General features: G+C 39.3%; 1 pseudogene across 1 annotated transcript in view; it reads right to left on the bottom strand.

Moving 5' to 3' along the window:
- The window catches only part of LOC117268316 (synaptic vesicular amine transporter-like), a 30369-nt pseudogene extending 6000 nt beyond the window's left edge, over nt 1–24369 (bottom strand). The window contains exons 1-13 of the transcript XR_013487946.1: nt 24247–24369; nt 22006–22107; nt 17277–17598; nt 17124–17182; nt 11429–11521; nt 9823–9912; nt 8741–8784; nt 7203–7263; nt 6553–6648; nt 4398–4479; nt 4222–4273; nt 1691–1754; nt 1483–1602 (exon numbers count right to left, since the gene is read on the bottom strand). The product of XR_013487946.1 is annotated as a synaptic vesicular amine transporter-like (transcript). The remainder of the gene's footprint in view (nt 1–1482; nt 1603–1690; nt 1755–4221; nt 4274–4397; nt 4480–6552; nt 6649–7202; nt 7264–8740; nt 8785–9822; nt 9913–11428; nt 11522–17123; nt 17183–17276; nt 17599–22005; nt 22108–24246) is intronic.
- Nucleotides 24370–25971: the final 1602 nt, after the last annotated feature.

The following is a 25971-nucleotide window of genomic DNA, read 5'->3' as shown; positions in this document are numbered from 1 at the left end:
ATCACCGACCTCATGTCTGTCTCCACCCCTTGCCTGTGTTCTTCTCTGCTAAGTTATATGGTCAAACAAGCATTATTTAATAGCTTTGAATAAATTACACATCTTGCTAATGCAATTTTTCAATATAAATGATATTTAGAAATTAATCACTTGGTATCAAGTGGCTGTTCCTACACTTCCACCTAATATTAGACCAACCTGTCACCTTCCCCTGTCTGTCCTGATTCTTTTTCTGTCTTCTTCTCTTCTTTCTCTCCATCCTCACACCTGAACAACGTGAACTTTGTGTTAAGGAGGTTTCAAAAATACAGCAGTCAAACCACATATAAAAAACATGATTTTTTTTATTTTAAATGATATCCTTATTGGATATCAGTTACTGATTGGATGCTGCATCTGATCAGACTTATCAGATACATCACTGCAGCACTGTAGTGTTATATCCGTGTGAAGACATTTAAACTCAAGTGTATCACTCCCAAGTTCTATAATTTATCTGTTTTATGATTCACCATCTAGTTAAAAACCCTCAGAGGTCTAAGCCCTTTTTTCTCCCTTTAGGTCCGCCTGCCATCTAAATGCACAAATAAGAGTCTACACATTATTTACTTGATCTACACTCTTCTATTCTTACTTCAGGTGCCTCAGTAGTTCAGTGAATAGAGTAAATCCACAGATCACGATAAAAAACGTTCAGTATTATGACGGATTTAAAGGCCAAGACTCCAAAAAGTCACTGAAATTCAAGGCTGGATTACAAAGCATCTGAAAGGGCTACGATCATGTCGGACCCCTCTTTGAAACGGCGCGGTCGTCAACTTTCCGGATCTTTTTGCCGTAAGTCTCTAGGGGAGGTGAAGGAGCGGAGGGGCGCCTAATCAGTGACGTGCCTCTGTTATTGATCATATCATTTACACATGCACAAACAGCTGTTAAATACAGAAAATGCTGACTGGAAATAATTTTCCCCTCATCGCTTTGGCGCCCCCTCTAGCGCGGCGCCCCTATGCGCTGCATATAGTGCATACCCACTTTTTGCGCCACTGGCTGTGTCCTCAGAAGGTGCCATGATCAGAGGTTTAAGTTAAGCATATAAGCACACGTCAAACCTTATTTAACTGAGTGCAGAATTCTAAAGCTCAAATTGTATTAAATCTCGTCCAGTAAGGAAATAGTTCATTTTGAAAAATTAGCATATTTGCTTTCTTTGCCGAGAAAGAGGAGAAGTTAATTAGATGGTTGATACCAATTTTGCGTCTGTATGGTGAAGCTACTACCACAAGAAGGTTAGCCCAGCTTAGCACCAATACAAGATACTGCTAGCCTTGCTTGGTCCAAAGTCAACAAACTCAGCACGACTAAAGGCTATAAAATTAAAGGTTACTTAAAAGAAGCTATACATGTCTGTAGAGCTGATGGGAACGGCAGACTTCAATGAAAATTTTGTGTGGATTTCTCCCTGCATGCAATAATTGTATTTACCTATACAGAATCCAACGCAGATTGCAACATCAGCAATGGCATAAACTGTACCATATACTGGCACATATCTCAGGTCCACCAAGTAAGCCATAAGAGGCATAAGTGAGGAGTCCACGATGCCTAGTACAAACAAGATAATGATAATCACTGATTATTTCAAACAAAAAATAATTTATTAGTTTAACACTGAATATTAGATATGACTTACCAATTGAAAAGCCAACAAATGCATTCTGAACAAGCAGATGATAGATGTTCTTGGAAAATCCAAACTGAAAATAAAAAAATACATTTACAGTGTCATGGATTGAAGCCTGACAAAATCATGGGCAAATGTGTATACAGTCACCATTCACATTTGGCTTTTTTCATTTCAATGCATCTATTTTTTTGTATGTGTATAAATTTGTGTCATGCAGTCCGATGATCTAGAATAGGAATACAAATATTTATTGTATTAATTTTCCCAGTTTTTACCAACTTTTTTGAAAAGCTTGCATGAGCAAGTCAAACCGAGGGCAGTACTTTTGAGCATAGATTCTCATGCCCGAACCTGATTGGACGTGACTTTAGACCAGACATTGTGCTAGACTTTTTCGTCGCCGGTCATTTTGACGGACAGGGTCATAAAAATCCGATCATAATCTATTTTTATTTTCTATTTGAATTTTCATTTTTAAATAATAATGAAGATATTCAAAGACATTTAGTTTTCATTCGTTCGTTTTTAATAAATCCAACAAGCAAGTTATAAAGTGTGCATTAATAAGGACATGAACGAAAAGATGAACAGACATCCACACACCCGTGCCATTAGGCTTCGCCCTGGACACACCGGACGGCACTAACGCGTCCGGTGTGTCCAGGGCATTATGTAGCCTAGTTATGCCTGTAGGCTCGGTGACACAAAATTAAAATTGTAATGAAGTGATTAGGGTATTGAAAAATGTGTTCGGTTATGCACTGTTGTGTTATTTTAAATTATAAACACGGTATTTTCTCCTCACGTTCCACAGTGCGTGCTGTTGTTATTTTATTTTGAAAATTGGCCGGATTCTCTCGTCTTTTCTGTGTCCGACTTCCTGTTTGGTACGATCCGCTCTATCCAGCTTGACAGAAGCGCTCGCGGCTCATGTGAAAAATAGACCAGACGCCGAACTGAAGCGCTGCCTCCACGGGCGCTCCACTCTGCTCAGCGGCCTGTGTGGACAGTCAGATACGTTAACATGGGCGCCGATTGAAAACTGCCTCCGCTGCTGGGCGCTGTGCTTCGGTTCCGCGTTCGGTGTGTCCAGGGCGTATGTCAACAACGCTACATGAAGCAGATGAATGACTTTTTCTCTGCAGTGTGAAAACACTAGTAGGCAGGGGTGGTAATTGCAACCGGTCAAAATGGCCGACGGCCTTCATTTTCCAGTCATTGTTGTAAAAACGGTCAATGACCGAGAATATCCGGTTAACGCGACCTCTGCTTTAGACTGTATAAAATTAATTGATGGTGACCATTATGTCACCCACTGGTTTGTTGACACCCGTTTTGAAGCCTCAAGTTTGGCATTTTGGCCGTTGCCATCTTGGATTCTTGGAGCCAAGGGTGGATCTGACTCATAGACTGTGGTGATACCTTGCAGATAACCTGTTACTCAAAGTAGCCCCACTTTTAATTATGCATAACCTTAAGTTTCACTGAATTTTTATTATAAAATACAGAGCAAGGCTGTTATTCCGTTTGAACCCTGTGAACTTTTCATATGTCGACTGTAAGTAAGAAGCACATACAGAGTAGGCTACTATTTTTATATCCTTACTAGTGAAATGTAAATGTGCTGTTGCCTATACAATCGATCAATCAATTAATCATTTATTAGTCACGTGGAAATTATAAAAGGTACAACTCCTATCAGCTCCTTTACCTTGTGCACTGTAATTTTGTCCATTTTTGCATCTTCTTACATTGTTGGCTGCTGCTTCATAATTGTCTATGTTTCCGGATGGTTCTAGTGATCCATGGCTTCTGGTTGTGAAATTATTTAAATGTCCACTAATCTCAGTCTCAACACGATGGCTGTATGGTATCTCTTCCTGAACAGCAGCATCGCAGTGAAGCCGTCTCTGCACAGTTATCCACAGCAGGACCAGGAGCCCCTCCCACCGACAAACCAGTTCTTAAGCACATTCTTTCTACCTTTCTCTCACCAGAGTCTTCTGCTCTGTCAGATAGCCATGTAGAAAAAGGTTCACCTGGTTGAATGGCACTCTTCAGGATTTAGCTTAGTTTTGGCGAATCAAAGGATACTACAGTTACTTATATCCTGTTGGATAGTGATGTGTCATGGAGGTACAATGGATAGCAGGATGCTAGTTCAGATGTTTACATTTGAAAACATTGACCTGGATGGCTAACAGCTAGTTAGCTAGAAGTTAGCATAAGGAGAATTTACAGACTAGTGAGTTGATTTCCTCATCCTGATGAGTGACTGAGTCAAACGCCACCATCTTCCAAAACCAACCACAAATAACACCAGCACGACTTGTGTAGACGTAAGAGCCAAAATTTAGCACAAGTTTAGTGAAGCTGACAGAGAGACATCAGGAAGGGTCCGCACTTGACCTCACTTATTACCTTGTAGCTACCGGTAGGTGATATTTTAATGTTATTACAACATATTCACACTGTATTGGGAGACTGTAATCCAACTTGTTAACATTTACAATATTTACTTAATCTATGATACTTACTGAAATCGTGGTTATTCCAGCTACGACCATTCCAACACAAGCACATAGCCAACTGTGAGAAGAGATTAACAACATTGTGTTAACAGTATATATGGTAGCACTAGTATATTTGGTACCAAAACAACAAAGATGCTTAAACAGCTGGTTATTTTACTCTCAGACTCAGATCGACATACCTTACACTGTGTTTTTGTGACAGGTGACCAAAGATGTTGGATGCAATGAGGTAGGATAAGCTGTCTGGCAAGAAGACTGTGCCTGATGCAAAAACACCATGGAATAAGAAAAAATAGTTTACTTAGCTTTTTCATAGCAAACATTTTCAATGGAAATTAACTTACTAATACATGAAAATGTAATGTACAGTCAGGTCCATAATTATTTGGACAATGATACAGTTGTTGTCATTTTGGCTCTGTACACCACCACAATGGGTTTTAAATGAAACAATGAATACCTGCTTAAAGTGCAGACTCTCAGCTTTCATTGACAACCATATAAAAGGATGAATTCTGAAGTGTTTGGGGCTACATTATCTGCTCAGATTCAACCAAATGCTTCAAAACTCATTGGACGATGCTTCACAGTGCAGATGGACATTGACCTGTAGCATATTGCAAAAGCAACCAAAGACATTTTTAAGGCAAATAAGTGGGATGTTCTGCAATAGCCAAGTCATATCATCTGACCTGAATCCAACTGAGCATGCGTTTCTCTTGCTGAAGCCAAAACTGAGGGCAAAACACCCAAAACACAAGCAGGAAGTGCAGACGGCTACAGTAAAGGGCTGGCAGAGCATCACCAGGGAAGAAACCCAGCATCTGATGATGCCTATGTGTCCAACACTTCAGGCAGTCATTGACTGTAAAGGATTTGCAACCAAGTATTAAAACTGACTGTTTAACTGATGATTATGTTAGTTTGTCCAAATACTTATGAGCCCTTAAAGTTGGGGGACTGTGTGAAGAGATGATTGTCATTCCTACACGGTTCATACTACATTTTTGAAAAAAGCCTTAAATGAAAGCTGAGAGTCTGCACTTTAAGCAGGTATTCATTGTTTCATTTAAAACCCATTGTGGTGGTGTACAGAGCCAAAATGACAACAACTGTATCATTGTCCAAATAATTATGGACCTGACTGTATGTTTAAATGACTGTAGCTGCTCTGCAGCTGAAGATTATCTCAGATTCTTGGTCAAAAGCTTCAGCTATCACCCAGAGAAACTTTCTCTCTCTGGTAAACTGCCATGAAGAGCTATGTGTTCATGACTCTAAAACAGGGGTGTCAAGTGTACCGCCTGCAGGCCAGACCCAGCCTGCCAGTGGATCTCATCTGGGCCTTCGGATGACTGTACGATAGAGATGATCATACCTATGATCATACCTATCATCAGCCATCCACATTATATCATAATATTGTTCCAATCATTTCTTCAGTACTTTGTGTAATAGTTACTTATAAAAGGTACCAACACCCATACTCCTTCAACTGTGCTGGAAAATACAGCTGATCTCAAGAAATTTAACAACCATCACAAAAATGACAATCACCATAAGCCACCATGTTCTGAACAGAGGTATTATAGATGTATTAATAAAAAGTCATATTTGCATTCTGGAGCATATATGCCTGACAGAAAACTTTTAACTACTACTAATGTATATACATATATATATGTGTAGATAGATAGATAGATAGACACCCCTGCTTTAGAGCATTTGCAGAATCAGTGTATAGTTCATCAATTTTAAAACTGCACTGAATCACAATGATGTCACGCATACAACTATATTCACTTCCGGGTAGATAACTGGCAATCTTATTTCTTTTTTATCTCTCTTATGGAGATATAACAAATGATTAATTTCTGCCCTCTGCAAATGTATTTTAGCCACCTAAAAAGACCCACATAAAAAAAAATCATCATCAGTTTAAGTGTGCACTATATTTAGAATATTTTCTCTGCATTAACTCACACCTTAAACCAATCGAGGCAGCGGTAGACTTTGTAAAATTTCTTTACTTTGTGAATGGAGCTTCAGTTCCCCATCAGAAATCGCTGTCTGATGCCAAAGTAAAGCAGTGAAGATGTATTCTAAATATAGTGTACACCGAAACCGATATTTATTTATGGGTCTTTTTTTAGGTGGCTAATAACTTACCGGGTGAGGCAGCATTTGCTCAGCGCTGTTTCCTTCATGTATGTTACATGGAAATACATAGTGATTCAGTCTATATGTGTAGACTGTAGAAATAAACACTGAATATTTGTGAGCATGGGCTGTGAGCACTTCAGCATAAGCACAACATAGGTTTGTCTTAAATACCTAGCTGCCATTTGCTGGCACACATGGTCTTCATCATCCAGACAGGAAGGGCTGTCTCTATGGTAGCAATAATCAGAGTTGTAAAACATATGGCTCCTGAAAAGCAAAGTCAGTATTATTTTATTATATTATATTATTATATTATTATTATTATTATTATTATGTCATTTAATATACCATTACTAAATCATACAATTCCACAGAGCAGCACAAGTATATGTTACTGCCTGCCTTATTAAATGAATTAAATGAAGATGAATTGTGATGAATGCAAACTGTACTGTATATGCCAGTCCCTCCAGGATTTCGCGGGCTGTTTTTGGGATCGTTGTGGCCTGAAATGCCTGATTTCATGACAGTCTTTCTAAAGTTGTGACGTTGTGATGTTTATAGATTTTTTTTTTTTGCCATGATATGAGGCTCTCTGGGGCTCTCTCTGCCTGGTTACCACAAACTAACGTGGCACAGTTTGGTCTCATCATACTCATAAGATTTTGTTATGTTGAGTTGCAGTGATTGGACAAAATTGCAAGGTTGCACAGATTTCACAGGGATTGGCTGAATTTGCATTACTTGTTGTGATCGCATAATTGCAAAATCCTGGAGGGACTGATAATATGTTAATTGTTGGCCAGTTCAGTTTAAAATACCAGCAGCAATGAGAATATATGGATCCTTGAGGAGAGTCAGCAGTGGAGTCCCTTTTGCCATCTGTAACAAATTACAAGAGAGGAAACACTGAATAATGAAGTTTGTAGTTAATAGCTTGAATTATTATAATTTATATTTTCAGTAATAGTTCATAATTATAATTTTCAGTTCATTTCATCAATATTTATTTTATTTTGCCCTCTTTTTATGTTTCTGTTTTATTTGTTTGTTTGTTTTTATCTTTTTAATAATTGTATATTAATACATTAATTGTAATATAACAAGTTAATGTTAAAGTTTGATGTTTAGGACGCCGTTGGCAACCATTAGTTTCATTTTCCAATAATTGATTGGTAGCAACTTTTTTCTTTTTCTTTTCTTTTTCAGACCTACATATGTGATGAAGAAAGCTGAACAGAATTTTATTTACTTTTTTTTATTAGTGATTTTTTTCAATTTAGTTTTCATTTATTTATCTATTTATATATTTTTAGGGAAAATTAAACAAATAAGTGGTATACGGACAGTCAATGGGCCTCACTCACCAATTTATTCCAAAGTTTAGTCTTAAATTAGTTAGTAATTAGTAATTAAGAAAGGTCTAGGTCAGACTCATGACATGTTCATAAAGAGCAGAATTTGTTGGCACCTGCGTACTTGTAATGATAATCCCACGGGCCTCTTAAATTAAAATGTACATACCAGTTGATTCTAATTAGCATCAGTAAACGTCTGCAGGGCCATACACACAGATGAAAAGAACAATTACATGAAAATAATATAAAATATTATAAATAATAATAATATAAAAATATTGTTATTTAAATCCTATAATATACAACTGTAGTACTGAAGAAAAAAAAATTCTTTTTTTTTTTTTTTTTTTTGCACAAACATGCCAGCACTCAAATGTGCCTTAGGCCCCAATCACACAGAAAGTGCGCCACACCACCTCTATTTTTTTATATTTTAATGCCACTAGCTAAAAAAAAAAAAAAAGCTTGTTGCACCCTTTTATTGTCGCCAGGCAGCCGTAACGCAACGCAATGCAATGCAACGCAATGCAATGTAACGCAACGCAAAATAAGCAAAAAGCTTCATTCTCATTAGAAACTGTTACAAAAAAGCGCCTCAAGCCGCTAGCTTTCTGTGATTGGGGCCTTAGTGTGCTCTTGAGCGTGTGTAGAGTCTATTCTTACCTAAGACAAGAAAACATTGGTGATTCTCAGAAACTTTGTGTGCATCTGTGTAAGTGGAGTTTCAGAAGATATTTATTGGTGAATGAGGTCCAGTGTTTAATTTTCAACAAGGATGTACTCCTTTAACTTAAGGTCAAGGTCAAGGTGAAGGTAAACTTTATTGTCCCACCAGGTGGGAAATTTGTCTTGGGCTAACCACCCATACTGCAGCCATTAAAATAAATAAATGAATAAAATAACATGAATAATGAAAAACATCATGAAATAAATAAAAACAACAACAGTATACACATGGAGCAATACAGAAAATGTTAAAACACATGATAATGTCACTGTACCTGTGTTTGCACCTGCGATGGCTTGAAGATGAGGACATGTAAACCTGTGTGTGAACGGTAAAACAGAACAACACCACATACTGTTCAACGCTGATGCTTTTAAGGAGGATTAAACATAGTTGTGAAGGTAGCATATATTGTGGACTCAAACGGACAGTTTGGATCTTTTGAAGAGGGGTTGTATGGGGTACTTATCCATAGTCAGTGTACAGTTGATGTCTGTCAGCACACCCCCAGTTTGGAGAGGCCGGCTGGAGTCCAATATGAGAGCTAAGCAATCTGATGCTGTGGAGGGGTCAGCAACAAAACGTATTTTAGTTGTCTACAAACAGTGTCATCTAAAAAATCTATTTAATTGTATGCTATATTGAAAGTATTTTTAACGCTTATCTTCCCGTCAGACAGCAATTTGTGATGGGGAACTGAAGCCATCATATCGCTCTCTTCAAAGCCAGACCCCATTAAGAAAAACCATGACTTAACATCGCTGAGCACTGGAGCTGCTGGTCTACCGCTGCCTTGATTTGTTATTTTGTTTGTGTTATTGTGTGCCTTTGGTGTTGAGAAGGGTTAGCTCATATTCACAGAGACACACAAGTTACAACTGTTTGAGGCAGTGGCAGACCAGCAGCTCCTGTGCTCACCGAGCCAAAATTACTGTTTTTCTCAATGGGGTCCAGTGGCTTTAAGGAGAGTAAAGATGGGGAGCTGAAACGGTTAATGCTTTCCCCCTCATAATGGGCTGTATGAAGAAATGGTTAAGGGGTGAAAATACTTTCAATATATTGCAGATTTAAACTGTTACAGATTTTTTTTCTTAGATGACTTAGAGGACTTTTTTTTTTTTTTTTTAGCTAAAATACATTTTGCTGCCGTCCCTCGTCCACAGCAATACATTGCTTAGATTCCATGTCAGCTACTTCTCCAAACTGCCTGGTGACATCTACTGTATGTATTGTAATATACTGACTATAGATAAGTACCCCATACAATCACATTTTAAAAAATCCAAACTATCCCTTTAAGAATTTGATTATTTAGAGGTTAAGTGTCTTATCTCAGGTGCAAAAATTCCACAGTACCTCCACCCAACACAGCAATGGCAGCCAGGACCAGGAATGGAACCATCTTCCCCAAAAACTGATACATCACACTGCCAAATGGAGCACCCGCTTCAGCATATGAAAGAGACAACTGGTAAGTTACAGTGAAAAGTTAAAGACTAGAGTAGAAGTATAATGTAGTAACTGGAAAAAGCACCCTTATGTGTAGCATTCAAACCTCCATGCTTATAAATGTCTTCCATCTAAAGTAACCTTGAGTGATACACAAGGAGGTGAAAAAATCCCTTTTGCTAGGCATTTTCAGAACATCCATCCATTTCCTTATTCTGTTCAGGTTTGTGAGAAGCTGGAGACTATCCCAGCATGCACTAATTGTTTTAGACACTGTGAAATGTTGCAAATAAACAAGCATGGCTACTTTTCATCATTACTGTGTAATGATATATAGTGTATTCATATTCTTAAATTACATTTATTTGGATAGAGTATTGTATTCACATTGCCATCTTCTAATCCAAAAGCTTTTACAAACCTATTAATGCTCCAATTTTTATAATTCTGGATGTGTCTTGTTGAAACACAAACTGTCTTATTTATGCTATGCAACATCAGCACACCTCAAAACAATTGTTTAAAATTTCATGGTGTTTCAAAAATAATGAAAGCATAGGTTCACATTTTTAAGCCTATCAAACAACACTTATTCTCACATGTACACTGACAAAGTTATATTTTGCTATAACGTATTTTTGTGCTGTATAATCAAGCAGATTTTAAAAGCAGTTTTGCACATTTCCTGATTTAAAGCAACGTTTACCTTTTTGGAAATTTTACACTTTTCTTTGTTTAGGTTAAAATGCTATTAATAAGCTGACGGCACACTAAAATGTAAGTGAATTCCACCAGAAATAAAAACTCATAATTATACCATTCTCATATGGTTCTAAGAAAACTCCGACCAATCATTGCATTTGGGCCAAATGCAACCACTCATGTAACAGTTCTGCTCTCAGGATGTGGAGTTTTTGACTGTGAAATGTTCACCCTTTTCATCTTACTATTGCACTATATATTCTTTCTTATATGTTGTTGTTTTTAAATGTCGTTTCTTTTTTCTTGGGGTATGCTAAATGTCATTTCGTTTTTGTGCTGCGCATAAAAATGACAAATAAAGAAGTTCAGTTCAGTTCATAACGTTATATATGACAACACAGCATTCAGTTGCTAATGGCTAACATTAGCCTACTGTAGTGTAGCCTCTGAAACATTAACATTATCTTCCTTGTACGTTCCCACTTACTAGTAACGTTAGTTGTAACCTTATTCTAAAACCCATCAGTCATCACTGACTCCGGTTGAGTTTTAAAACTCCAGGGTTGCAATTGACTGTCTTGGTGGTAACATTACCCTCGCTCTCCTCTCCCTTGTATCTAACGTTACCTTGCCAATGGCTATGTCTATTATAGACGTAATGGAGGAGGGGGGGTAGGCCTTTGGAGGGAGGTGGGAGTTGTGGATGTTCAAATTTTTCTAAGTGCTGTGTGAAATGCAAGAAAGGTAAGAGCTGCTTTAACCGAAAAGCTCTAATTTTGAGTGTACTTCTGAAAGTTGCCTGTACGCATACCTATCAATCCTAAGGCCAAACCAGTGAAGGATATACCCATTGCACGCCCTCTCTCCTCGACATCTTTGTACACATCAGCCAGCATACCCATTCCTGCAAAACAGAAGTAAAAACAAATAATAAATAAATATAATAATAATCAGTGAATTATTAAGTATTTTTTATCATATATATATATATACAGTACAGGCCAAAAGTTTGGACACACCTTCTCATTCAATGCGTTTTCTTTATTTTCATGACTATTTACATTGTAGATTCTCACTGAAGGCATCAAAACTATGAATGAACACATGTGGAGTTATGTACTTAACAAAAAAAGGTGAAATAACTGAAAACATGTTTTATATTCTAGTTTCTTCAAAATAGCCACCCTTTGCTCTGATTACTGCTTTGCACACTCTTGGCATTCTCTCCATGAGCTTCAAGAGGTAGTCACCTGAAATGGTTTTCCAACAGTCTTGAAGGAGTTCCCAGAGGTGTTTAGCACTTGTTGGCCCCTTTGCCTTCACTCTGCGGTCCAGCTCACCCCAAACCATCTCGATTGGGTTCAGGTCCGGTGACTGTGGAGGCCAGGTCATCTGCCGCAGCACTCCATCACTCTCCTTCTTGGTCAAATAGCCCTTACACAGCCTGGAGGTGTGTTTGGGGTCATTGTCCTGTTGAAAAATAAATGATCGTCCAACTAAACGCAAACCGGATGGGATGGCATGTCGCTGCAGGATGCTGTGGTAGCCATGCTGGTTCAGTGTGCCTTCAATTTTGAATAAATCCCCAACAGTGTCACCAGCAAAACACCCCCACACCATCACACCTCCTCCTCCATGCTTCACAGTGGGAACCAGGCATGTGGAATCCATCCGTTCACCTTTTCTGCGTCTCACAAAGACACGGCGGTTGGAACCAAAGATCTCAAAATTGGACTCATCAGACCAAAGCACAGATTTCCACTGGTCTAATGTCCATTCCTTGTGTTTCTTGGCCCAAACAAATCTCTTCTGCTTGTTGCCTCTCCTTAGCAGTGGTTTCCTAGCAGCTATTTGACCATGAAGGCCTGATTGGCGCAGTCTCCTCTTAACAGTTGTTCTAGAGATGGGTCTGCTGCTAGAACTCTGTGTGGCATTCATCTGGTCTCTGATCTGAGCTGCTGTTAACTTGCGATTTCTGAGGCTGGTGACTCGGATGAACTTATCCTCAGAAGCAGAGGTGACTCTTGGTCTTCCTTTTCTGGGTCGGTCCTCATGTGTGCCAGTTTGGTTGTAGTGCTTGATGGTTTTTGCGACTCCACTTGGGGACACATTTAAAGTTTTTGCAATTTTCCGGACTGACTGACCTTCATTTCTTAAAGTAATGATGGCCACTCGTTTTTCTTTAGTTAGCGGATTGGTTCTTGCCATAATATGAATTTTAACAGTTGTCCAATAGGGCTGTCGGCTGTGTATTAACCTGACTTCTGCACAACACAACTGATGGTCCCAACCCCATTGATAAAGCAAGAAATTCCACTAATTAACCCTGATAAGGCACACCTGTGAAGTGGAAACCATTTCAGGTGACTACCTCTTGAAGCTCATGGAGAGAATGCCAAGAGTGTGCAAAGCAGTAATCAGAGCAAAGGGTGGCTATTTTGAAGAAACTAGAATATAAAACATGTTTTCAGTTATTTCACCTTTTTTTGTTAAGTACATAACTCCACATGTGTTCATTCATAGTTTTGATGCCTTCAGTGAGAATCTACAGTGTAAATAGTCATGAAAATAAAGAAAACGCATTGAATGAGAAGGTGTGTCCAAACTTTTGGCCTGTACTGTATATATATATATATATATATATATATATATATATATATATATTTGAATATGAACATGAAAGTCCACTCTTTTTTTCAGTGAAGTGTAAAATATTGAAAAATGAATATCTGACCTGCCACAGACAAGCAGGATCCACCTACACCTTGCACGGATCTGGCCAGCAGCAGTAGGATGTAGTTGGATGAAAAGGCAAACACTTCCAAGAAACAAAAGAAACAAGACCATACAGATTTAGATTGATATGATACACAAAGAAATAACTGCTTGTCTGTGTGGAACAAATGTGGTAAAACCACAAAAACAGAAAAATCATAATATTTTTGATTGTGTTGAAAGTATCAAATATTTGTTTTTAACCATTCAAGCTCAACCAGTCAAGGTGCTGTCAACATCCACATCTGAGAGAACTAATCCATCAATTAATGGAAATGTGCAGATAAATGTGTATAAAGAGTAAAGCCTGATTTATGGTCCTGCGGTGTACCTACAACGTACCTACGTCGCTGCCGTGACGCCGTTGTGAACCCTTCCCCCCACTTCTCCGTCACTCCATTTCGTCGCAGTGCAATTCACCGCCAGAGCGGTAGGAGGCTGCGTTCCTTTCCTGAATGGTTATCGTCGTCTCTAGTCATAGATTTATATACGTAGATGCCGCATTCAACGGTGCTCTTCATTGGAGCGATACGTCAACGCGGCCGCCATCTTGCCCAGGTGGAGCCGCGCTGCCTAATGCATGTGTGTCTATTGAGGCAGGAGATTATTTATGATTAAAATCATCATTACTCACTGAATTCTCAACCGATTTTCATGCGGTTTGGTTAGTTACAATCGAGAGACATGTAGTTATGATACAGGATACTTGGTTAAATAAAAAATGCAGCTTTTCATACCAAAATATTTGATCTTATGTAGATAAAGTAACAGTAGGCTAATAGTTCTACAACACATTTAAACTAAACTTTCCCCATGTAATAAATATTATTTTTTTCTTACTAGACGTACAATGCCCACCATGATGTCATTTAATTAGGCCTATTAATTTTGATTATAAATGTTTATTCACATTTCACACAATGTGCAAAAAATAGTGTATCAGCAGGGTTGTGCCGAGCTGCAGTGTAGTTACACATTCGGATTAACAAATGTTGGTTTTGTACAAGTGAAAATAAATGACTTAGAGCTGCATGTTTACACAAAATTTTGCTTTAATCTCATATGTATAACACCACAGTGCTCATGGGGGCCTGGACACAGAACTGTTTACATTATTAGGTCATATTTACAAAAAATACAGTGTACAGTAGCTAGTATTATTTTTAGGAGTCTGCCCAGCCCTGTCGAAGTCCTCAGGTCTGAAGTGACAGCTGCAGATGACTGAGGAGTCACTCGGGACAAAGTCCTCTCTCCTCACTGCTGCTACCCATGCCCGTCTCCTATCTGTGCTTTTTGGGAAACTACACACAAAATAAGTGTGTCAGAAAAACGCAGTTCCACATCAATTGTAGTTACAATTCAGGCCACAAGTTAACTACTAACGTTATACTGCGTTATGTCACGTTGGTGCCATGAAACAGATAGTTGACAATTTGGAATAACACATACACCGACATAGCTGTTTGACAAAGCATCATAATTTTATAAGTAATATTATATAAATGTTAACCTTTTTTTCTTTAAGTTGTGTGACATAGCGTTAGCTTAATTTGGCATTAGGACCGGATCAGGACAGTTACTTTACTTGATTAGCTTAAAAGAAGGATCACTTTTTGAGATATATAATTATCTCATTAAACATGTTCGTAATAGTAAAATATTGTAAAACAACTTCTTACCTGTGGAATGTTATTCCCTTCTGCTTGGTTTTAACACTTCTTTCGTTAGTACACCCAAATACAGAGCAAAAATGTGTCATTTTTGCCGAGTCTGACACGGGTCTGAACCGGTCAGAGCACCTAGGCAAGATGGCGGCGGTATTGATGCATCCCACAAGCCAGGGTGTGGCATCTACGTATATATATCTATGGTCTCTAGTTGATTCTTTGTTTAGCTTCCGGCTTTTCCAGTCACAGAGAAATGAACGCGGAGCACGGACAGACGGCTCCATCCATATCCGTATTGAACGGAGCATAAATGGGCCTTAATACTGCAACATATGTGCAACATCTACATCGCAACAGAAGATGTTTAAAGATGGCGGGGATGGCGCAATCTGGAAATACGAAACCGGAAATGCGTTGCTACCAAGCAAACCAATCACAGCCCTCTCTGTCTGCGCTGGGTCTGCGTCGCCTCGATGTGTAGTTACATTTTTGGGGAGGTGCACGTCAGGCTACGCCAGGGGCTACGACGAGCCTTCTGCGTAGCCACGTACCCTACAACGTAGCGACGATTTAACGCAGGACCATAAATCAGGCTTAAGTGCCTGCCGCACCATGTTTGCGTTACATAGCAACGGTGACAGCGGAGTCCTGAGGGAACTATTTTTGTTGGCGGAAGCCAAATAAAATGCTTAAATTATCTATTTTGTCCTCATTTTTCATCATTTCTTAATCAGCCTTGCTTATTTAACTGTTAAACTGTTGTATAAAAGCAATATCACACTCGAGCTTGTGATGTTATACTCGTATATCGTCACGGCTGTGATTCGGTCATAGTCAATCACAGCCGTGACGATATACGAGTATAACATCACGAGCTCGAGTGTGATATTGCTTAAATATATAGCTAAACTCTGCTGGTTTTCTACCTGGAAGTATTTGTAAACAACAAGGCGATTCCCTGGGGAAGTGAAGGGGGTGAGCGATCCCCGAGGCCCCTGCACTTCCGTTAGTCAAAAAACTAAGGGCAGTGCCTCCAGAGGTAAAGAAAGATTTTTTTTTTAACCGATGGATTTCCAGATTCCATCTGTACAGACTCATTTGTAGCCATGACGGCTGACAATACTTTAATTATGAATGTTGCTGCAAAGAAGCTACACATTCCAGAAAGTGGAGGCTTCACACACAGATCTACATAATCACAGTTTCAAGATGGGCACCCAACATAAGTGTTACCAGTTTAGTATCTAAGCATCTCCCTTTCTGTTCCAGAGTTGTGGTGGATACTGGCCAGATAATGTTTTTTGCAAAACATCATGATGTCACAGTGAAGCTGACTTTTGACCTGTTGAATGAATTGAATGATGATGAATTATTGGAGACAAGTAAAATCAAACACTGACTAAAGAAATTCCTGCAAGGTATTTACAATCAAATCATGAGTGGACAAATTCATTTTTTCTTCATTTACTCATTCAGTCTAGAGGGCAGCATTAATCAGCTATTAGTCAAATTGTGTGCAAGGGTTTATGGCTGTCAACTCTTTTCCAGTCATGCTCAATTTATGTAATTCCAGGAGGAATTATTATATTATTATACCTTTTGAAAAATAGCAATGTTCCTTTTATTCTAACCAACATTTGCATACATTTGTGGCATTACTTTGCCCCCTTTCCAACAACATACCATGAGCCTGATACAGCAGGTTTTATTTGCTGTTTATTTCTTTGTATTCATTTCTCACCTTCCGCTCCACCTGTCACGCCTGGTGCTTTTTTGCCAGACATTTGGCCATTGCTTCTCTGTTCTCTCTGTACTCTGGCTTTTCATTTAGGAGCCCCTGATTCTTGGTGATTTATCCTGTAAATACATTTAACTTGTATTGTCAGTGGGCCAGGGTAAACTGTACCCTTTGACGCCCCCTGACAGTGGGCCTGGGTCCCTCTACATCAGCATTCCTCTTGTGCGTCTCTCATCGCTCCCTCCCATGGCCTCATTCAAGTGAAAGAGGGAGCTGTGTTTTTTTTTTAATGCAGTTTTTTCAACACACTTTAATTCAATACTTACAAAAGGTAGCGATGATGATTATGCAGAAACCAGCACACACTGGGATGTGGTATCCAATCCTGTGCAATACACAGTACATAAGTAGGTAAAACTGAGTTATGTGTTTTTGAGCATAATAAATCTGCCTATTTCCCACAGATCATAATCACTCACCTGTCAGTAAGTGGCCCCATGAAGGGGTTAATGATAAGCTGTACCATGGACTTGGAGGCCAACAGCAGTCCTATTTTGATATTTACTTCGTCCAGCTGAGGATCTGCATCAGAGCAGTTTGACTCAGGAGATTTCAGGGCCACACTGGGATCACTGGAAAGAGTTGTGTTCTGATGTGGAGGTCCAAATGTGGAGCCCAGAATCACTGATCTGTTACTGAGTGACTGGATGATGGGAGGATTGACTGTTATGATAGTGCTGTTCCCAGAAGTGGTATTGGCAGCCTGGCCAGTACTGTACAGGTAATTTGGAAGGATTGGCACTGTAAACAAAATAAAGCAAAACAAAACGTTAATCTTGTGTTCTAAAATCTGATTTGATGTTTGTTCGTGTTTTTTGTTGTTTTTGTTTTATTTAGGATCCCAATTAGCAAGACATCAGTGTGACTAATCTCCCTGGGGTCTTAACATGCAAATACATACAACAGACAATCGTGCCTTTGAGGGTGTGAAGAAGACATAGGGCTCTAGTTTCGCAGACCGGGCGCGGTGGGGGCGCAGCGCACCTGCGCTTCGCCAACTGGGTGTGGCCAGGCGGATTTTGTAAGTTTGGCACACCGTGCGCCCTGGCGCAGCTACTCCTCTTTCCCACCTCCGTCCCTCCTACCGGCGCAAGTCAGAAAGAGGGAGGAGAGAAGGCGTGGAGTGGGTTTTACACACATCACACCAATCAAATGAGCCCCTCTCCTCGCCCTTAAAGGGCCAGTGTGTAATATTTGGCATGGTTTATTGTCAATCTGAATCTGAATCTGAATCTTCTGCCCATTAATATGTTTATACAAGTGTATGATCGCTATAAAATAAAATTAATTTGGTTTTCGTAGCCTTATAATTATGCTTTTATATATATTTAGCAAGGGCCTTGCTTTAGAGAGATCGCCATCTTGCGCCGCCATGTATGTACGGCAGCCCCAGCGGACAATCCAGCCAGCCAGAGAATGCGTTTCGCGTGTATAAATGAACCAACGAAGACAGTGGAAGGAAGGAAGAAGGAGGAGGAAACAGCAGAGTGTTAGTAGTTCGTCGATAGAGAGTAGTGAAAAGTTTTTTTAGTTATAAAGTTTGCGAATGGACCACACTTACCACGCAACAGGAGAGAATGAACCCGAACCGTCATCTGCGAGGAAAAGAAGACGCAGCTTCACTCCTTGTGATGCACTCTCTGCAGCGCTTTTCCTCCTGATGATATATCACCCCAACAATGGCAGCAGTAGCACCGAATCCCATTCGGTGCATTCAGCCTCTCTTCTCACCCGCTCAGCATCAAACACATGGAGTTCCTCATCTGTATGCTCCGGATCAAACAGGTATGGCTCTGGGTCTGTGTCCGCTACAAGAAACTCTTCAAAATCGCGTTCAAAGTCGTCCATTGCAGCTACTATAGTCCGGAGATATTGCTAGGCTAAACAACAGCTGAGCTCTGTTTACCGGCTACGCTGTCAGTCAGTGTGCGGGCTGGAGATTGGTGGAGCAGAGAGGGGAGGGGGGTCGGTCCCCACTTGGCATGGTAAACGAGTATGTGTGTAAAGTTATGAAGTGTGTCTCTTACACCAGAAGAGTCAGAGTTTGGGACGGAGTCTTTTACCCCCTGGAGTGTTACCAGAGCTTCTGGAGTGCTCAAATAAATGGGCCTTTTTCCCGAATGCTCCTCTGGTCTCCTGCTCGTGAGTGATTCATTACAATATCGTAACATGGCTTAGATTTCTAAATAAACATTCACCTCGTCGCTAGATAGACCTACTCCTGAAAAACTTGTGCGCAAGGCTTTTTGTCCCTACGAGGCCACCGTCATTTACCCGACAGGAGGGGTGAGCGAGTGAGCCCTGCAATCTAGAATTTGACCACTGATGTCACTGTTTCCAACGGTTTTCAACCCATTTTACACACTGGCCCTTTAAATGCGCCACACGAAGGCGTAATGAGAGTTTACTCAATTCGCCATGGCAGAAGAGAGCAGCAGCGTCAGACGGCCAAACTTCTCCCAGGAGGAAACTGATGTTTTGGTCCGGGAGGTCCAAGCTTGCAGTGTCCGAATATACGGAACTGCGAGCAGACCTCCACGGGCTGATGATGCAAAGGTAGCCTGGGAGGAGGTCACCACAAGTGTAAATCAATGTTGTGTTTCTCGCACGCGCGCTCTCTCTTTCTCTCTCGCAGTCTCACTCTGTTTCTTTTCTTTTGGCTTTTCTAAGATGACAGATGCTGAATATATACTCCCTATCTGATGCTGTGGCTGTTTGTGGTTGGCTGAGAGGGATGTGAACTCATTAGTTTGCAGCTGTTTTTAATCAAATCAGGTTGGGTTTCCATTACGCGTGCCAAACGGTGCCAAACGGTGCCAATCCCCTTTGATCTGACATCAGATGTGACGGGACAGTCGATATAGAGATACATTTATATGCTGATTGCAGATAGTTGCATTGAATGGTGGTTGGCTATTTATTGCATCGTTACTGTGCCTGATATTCTGGAAACCTGCCTGTGGGGTTTTGGTGACGTGTGTGCACTGTCCGCCCGTCAGCCAAACTTCGGCTTATACCGGCTGCGCTCCGCCTGTGCTGACAGTATACCTGGTTTCAGCTGGCGAGCTTTTAGCGCACCTTCGGCGAAGCCTTTTGGCACGAAACTGTCACTGCGCCAAGCTGGATCTGTCGACACCTCCCCCTGCTGCGCCGCCACACCCATCTCAGCGCACCTCGGTCTGCCAAACTACCAAACTGAGCGCACCTCGGGTTGCGCTGCTCGAAACTAGCTGTGCGCGGGGTTCGCCACCCTACGCCACCCTGTGCCACCTGCGCTGCGCCGGGAAACTAGAGCCCATAATGTCAAACCAAACAAACTGATTTGATGTCTTCAAGAGAAAGCCAAATGACATGCAGTGTTATCAGTGACTACGTTTACATATACACTGATATTCTTCTATTATTCATAATTTGACAATATTCAGAATTTGATGCAGGTCATGTAAACAGCATAATTTGTTTAGACATTCTGATTTCTTGCCTTATCCCAAATATAGCACTTATCAAGCAAAACATGTGGGATATACTGATATTATTTGGGTTTTAGAATTATTCTTTTGACGTGTATACTATACATGCAAAATATGGGTCTCAATTGGGGTTTTTAAGGCAGTTCACATGGCTTCTTTTCTGTTTACAGCCATCTCTGTGCATTGTCATTGATGTCCTGTACACACACCAACAGTTTGCAAGGCTGAGATAGAGATGTATGCCCCAAAGAAAAGTCCACATTTGTCATCGAATGGAGAAACACACCTACTTTTAAACATTATGAAAGAGGGAGGCTGTGTTCTCATGGTTGAGTCCACCACCAGAGGAAAACTTCAACTTTTTCCATATTTTTATTTGATAAATGACATGTTAATTAGAGTATACATGGCTGCTTGTTAAAATATATATTGGTGAAACTTTCATTTTCATGAGCCATGTAAACAGCTTAGTTGGATATATTGTCTTTTTCCAAAGTAGGGCAAAAACCAGAATATTTTGTGCATGCGTATGTTGTCACTGACTTTGATTGTACTGCAGAAGTTGTGTAATGGCAGATATATACTTATGCATCAGCCCTAGGCAGAGTCTACACCATAGCCTGTGCACATGGCCTACACCATTGTGAGCATTTATGCTTGTGCAGTGGTGTGACTGTGCCACTCTGCAGTTACACCTCCAAACCACAAGCTGGCGGTGGGGTCTCTGTGAACTGCTGTAAAGTTGAGTTGATTTAACATGTATTTTAACAAATATTAAACATGGCTTAATAGTGACAATTTCAAACATAAGTACACAAATCAGCTTTATTATAACTTGCAGCATTCACAGACAAAGCACCTGTGGATACATTTTCCCCGCAAATACAACAAGTTAAAGTTATTTACATGAGCCTGTGGCATTTTACATTGTGTACATTTGCTTTGCAGCTAATGAACATTTCCTCTACTCATATAAATCCAGGAACAACAGCAACATTTAACAAAGGTAACAATACAAAATTCGGCTCCATTACAACTCACAAGGTTCACTGAGAAAACAACTGTCTTATACTAAACACGTTTTCCAAACAAATACAACACGCTAATGTTGCATCTCCATGAGTTGCTCTCCTCCTGCTGTCTCTGCCCGATTAGCGCGACCTAACACATAACAACATGATCTCATCACTACTTGTCATATTGTTGCAGCTTGGGCAGAGCCCCACTGCAGCAGTTTACATCAGACAGCAAGCTTTTAATCTCACACCAACACAGAAACAGCTCAGCTCTGTCCTTAAACCTGTTAATAACCGTTGGGTAACATTAGTCTTGTGATACAAACAGTTAGCCCTGACACCATGTGTGTGACTCTGTCTGAGGCACAGAGCGCTGGTCCTGCAGCAGTAGTCTCATGTTAAAGAGAGAGGGGCTGAGTAGATCAATACATTTGTGAAGTTGTGGTGATTGAAAAAAAGTTGCAAGGTTGCGTAGAATTCACTCTGATTGGTTGATTACTTGTTGTGATCGTAACATCACAACATCCTAGAAGGACTGGTCATTGAAATGGTCATTTTGTGGGTGAAGTATTTTTTTAAGTAGTTGTATTAGCCATATTCTACCACTGGTTGGTTAAGTGTTAAGAAAAATGTTGTGCAACAGGCTGTATGTTTGAACTTACCAATAACTGACAGTAGCATATGATCCAGGAACAAGGCAAGAAACACAATAACCAGAACCATCTTCTTCAGCTGGGCCTCCTGTCTCAGCCAGGTCAGTAAACCTAGGTTACACAGCAGACATGTACTGTGTTTTTCATTGTATTCAGTGTTCAGTAAATCCAGGTTACACAGCAGAAATTTGATCTAATTCAGTGCTGCAAACTGCTATACTTGAAAGAGTCATTTATGTAAATATATATAATGTGGCCTAATAATATCCATCGTGCATAAATATCTAAAAGTCTGTACTATCTAATTGTCTGTACTATCAATACTTTTTCTGAGATTACTAAGGCTCAGAATGTCCAGTCAACATTGTTCTTAAGTTCCTGGAGCACAGACACTCTCTTGTATCCATTCAGAGATGGGTAGGGTGTGTAGGTGAGGGTGGGAAAAGGGAATCAGACTTAAAAATCCCTGTTGTAATTGTTGTAAATGTAATTCTTGGTGTTTCTTTTTTCTTTTGTCTATATTTTGTCTGTGTTCCTACACAGTTTGGAAAAGTATGGAACTTGATGTTAGTAATTTCCAGGTCTGAATAAGCATGGAAAAAAGAAAAGAGATTATGGGAAAATTATTGTTGTTATTGCAGACCACTGCCCCTATCCTGTTTTCTGAAATACAAAATTTCTAAAAATAAACTGAAGAGTATTTTTCATGGCATTTGGAGCAGAGTGAGCAAATGTTTACAACTGTGTGAGACAGTGCAGTGCATGACAGTGCATGACAGTGCATGATGTGCAACCCAGAGCTGCCTCTACCACTGTATGCCACAGCTTGCAAAATAGCTCTGCGCAAAGTGGAGCCTTAAAACTGTAAACTAGCAATCCAGAAAATCTAATTATTAACATTTTCAGTTCACTTATTGTTTTAAAATAGACTAAAAATATTGTGGGATACACACACACACACACACACACAAATATAATATGATATCAATGTTGAAAAAGAAAGAAGGAAGCGCTGCTTGGATAAACAAGGCTCTGACTCGACAGGTGCTCTTCATTGAAGTAGGTGAATTGATATTTTGGATCGTCACTTTAAAGGCCACTAAGACCCCTGGTCTTAATGATGAGATAGACTTTTTGCCGTTTCTCTGATTCCCAGTATTGAAACTTGATGTATTGTAATTTGTGTATTGAAAATCCTTGTCATATTTTGTACAGTAGCCTACATTAATGTATATAAGGTATGGTTAAAAAACATAACATTATTGCTTTCCTAAAATCACATTTGACAACACATTATTCATTTAAAATAAATGTAAGCCTGTCTATTTATTTATGTATAGACAACATTATTATTAGACATTATTTATTGATGTGGGGGATCTCTATCTCCTTGTTGTGTTTTTTTCCCACATGTCTACATGTTCGCTGTGATTTTTCTGGTGTTCCCCCTTTTTTTTCCCCTGTTTTTTGTTTGACACATCTATATTGCCTACACCTTTGGCGCCCTCTGCTGTTTACGTATTTGTGTCAAACAGAATGCCAATCTCACCTGTATATAATTGAGATTGATTAGTTGTTTGTCAGACCCTGAAGAAGACTTTGGTCGATATGCGTAGGTCTGTCTTGTTGCCTTTGCTCAAATAAAAGTTACTTTATATATTTTTACCTGAAGACGGAGTGCCTCAGTTTTTTTTCCCTTGGTTGTCTGCATTTTTTCAAACAGCAAGACCTCCTTGGTTTTTTGTCAAATAATATAATATCATTTATTCAATATGGTGTATGTTGATTTTTTTTCTTAAAAAAAAAACAAATTATTAACATAATAAAAATGTATAGATTTTTAATGTGATGTCAAATGTAGTGTGAAATTTTTTGAAATGCAAAATTTGTAAGAACCCTGGCATTAATTTAGTTTTTGCACATTTTGTTTCCTTTGTATGCATCTATTTAAAAAGTGTTTCCTTTATTGCCTCTATTCATCTAACACCAACACTATACATTTCTAGATGTATAGAGATTTCAAAAGTCGAACTGACCTATAAATACAAGGACAAAATATACAGTGCAAAATATTTATTTCACCAAACTTTTTTAAGACATTTTTTAAAAAAAGAAAAAAGCATACAATTATGGTAGCTATTATTTATTTGTGTATGCAGAATACATCTATTCTCAGTATGTATACCTCACACACAGACACAATCTCAACAGTCTAACCTAGGAAAATGTAAGAGAATAATCCAAACTTACCCATTTTTTCAGTTTTTTAGAGAGTAGACGACGGATTGTAGCAGTTTGCAAGTGTGCCCAGCTTACACAGTACAAATACAGAGAAATTTACTAAGGGCTGTACCTTATCCATTTGCATAAGCATGAAAAATAACATAGGCATTAAAGCATGACAGCTGGGCGTGGTCCATCAGGCTGATAGTGGGACTTCTTCATCTGTTGCACAAAACTGTCTGGTTCTTACCTCTTAAGTTGAAAAAGTTTGCCATTAATTCTAAAATCTCAGCACAGTGCAGACCTGGTGTCAGTTGCAACCGACTGTTTGTGAGTTCAAACTTAGCGTAGCTCTAGCTGGATTTAGGATTGGTTCTAAGGTGTTATGTCTCAGGCCCTAGAATATATATCTGAACTGCTGTCTCTGTACCAACCAGGTTACAAGCTGAGATCCTCAGGCAGGAACCTGCTAACTGTTCCCGCTTCACACTTAAAGACTTAAGCCCCATATCCACCAAGCAGTCTGGTATGTTTTAGTTCAATTCGGTACACATTTTTCTATTTGGTACCCCTTCTGTTGGGGTACCTAGCACACAGATCTGGTACTAAAAGGTGGAGCTGTGAACGCTACAGTCTATTGATTGGTCAACAGCAAATGGTCACTCTTGCTCAGGGCTGGTTTTGTATCTAACCACTGTTCATACCGTAGCAGGTTTTCCATATATGAGCAAACTATAACCATGAAATGAGGGGATGTTTTGCTGTCTGCTGCAGCAGCTGTATACTGAGGAAAAAATCATTTAATTTACTGGGCCGACTGTTGGTGACTTTTGAGGAAGAATGTTTACTTGTGATGTTACTCAGTGCATGAGTTCACAATGTGAATCCATCAGCACACCTTAAATTTCAGTATGACAACTCTGACCGTTACTTTAGTTGTTATTACTTTGTAAACAAAGCATTGCGGAGCATCGTTATTGTGGGCAACACTAAACCCAGGCTTGCCTAAGAAGGACTAAATGCACAAACCTGCTATTTTTAAATACCCCATTGAGAGTGACTCTCACCTCAGCCTGTTCTATTTTCAGCCTCGTTTTGTGAACGATAAAGGTGAGGTGAAGGGTCTGAATGATTACTTTTGGTTCCAAAGGTACCATACTGAAAGTGTTTGGTGAAAACGTGGCTTAAAGGGGACCAAGCTGTTTGCTGTTATGCCTTCTCGGTTGTGGAAAAACCTGCCTGAAAAAATCTGGCTTGTCATCAGTATCTTCTATTAAATCAGTATCAATTTTGAAGTTGTGTCTTTATCGAAAGGTTTATACATACATATACAACTATTTTTATCTTTTAAATTAAATAAATAAATAAATAAAATGTTTTACATTTGTTTGTTACATTTGTTTGTTAAACTGTACCTTACTCCTGACATTACACTTAAGTCTTGCACTACTTGTTTTTAGTTTTAAATTCACCTATTGCTTTAATTTTTTTCCTCGGTTGTGTTTATGGTTTTTAATTATCTATTGTCTTTAAAAGTCTATTTCTGTGTGTGCCTATTTTATTGTTGTGATTTAATGTGTAAATCACTTTGTAATGTTGGTTTTGATAAGTGCTACACAAATAAACTTTATTATTGTTATTATTATTATAATTATCATTACACAGTCAAAATGTACACATGTTGAAAGTGGATTGCACCACACAAAGTAAGTCTTACGTAGGGCTTACTTGTTATTAGATATTTGCTACAAA

This window comes from Epinephelus lanceolatus, chromosome 18 (genome assembly GCF_041903045.1).
Source record: "Epinephelus lanceolatus isolate andai-2023 chromosome 18, ASM4190304v1, whole genome shotgun sequence".
Lineage (NCBI taxonomy): Eukaryota > Metazoa > Chordata > Actinopteri > Perciformes > Serranidae > Epinephelus > Epinephelus lanceolatus.
Note: the sequence above shows the minus strand (reverse complement) of the source record. Positions and strands in the feature narration are given on the sequence as shown.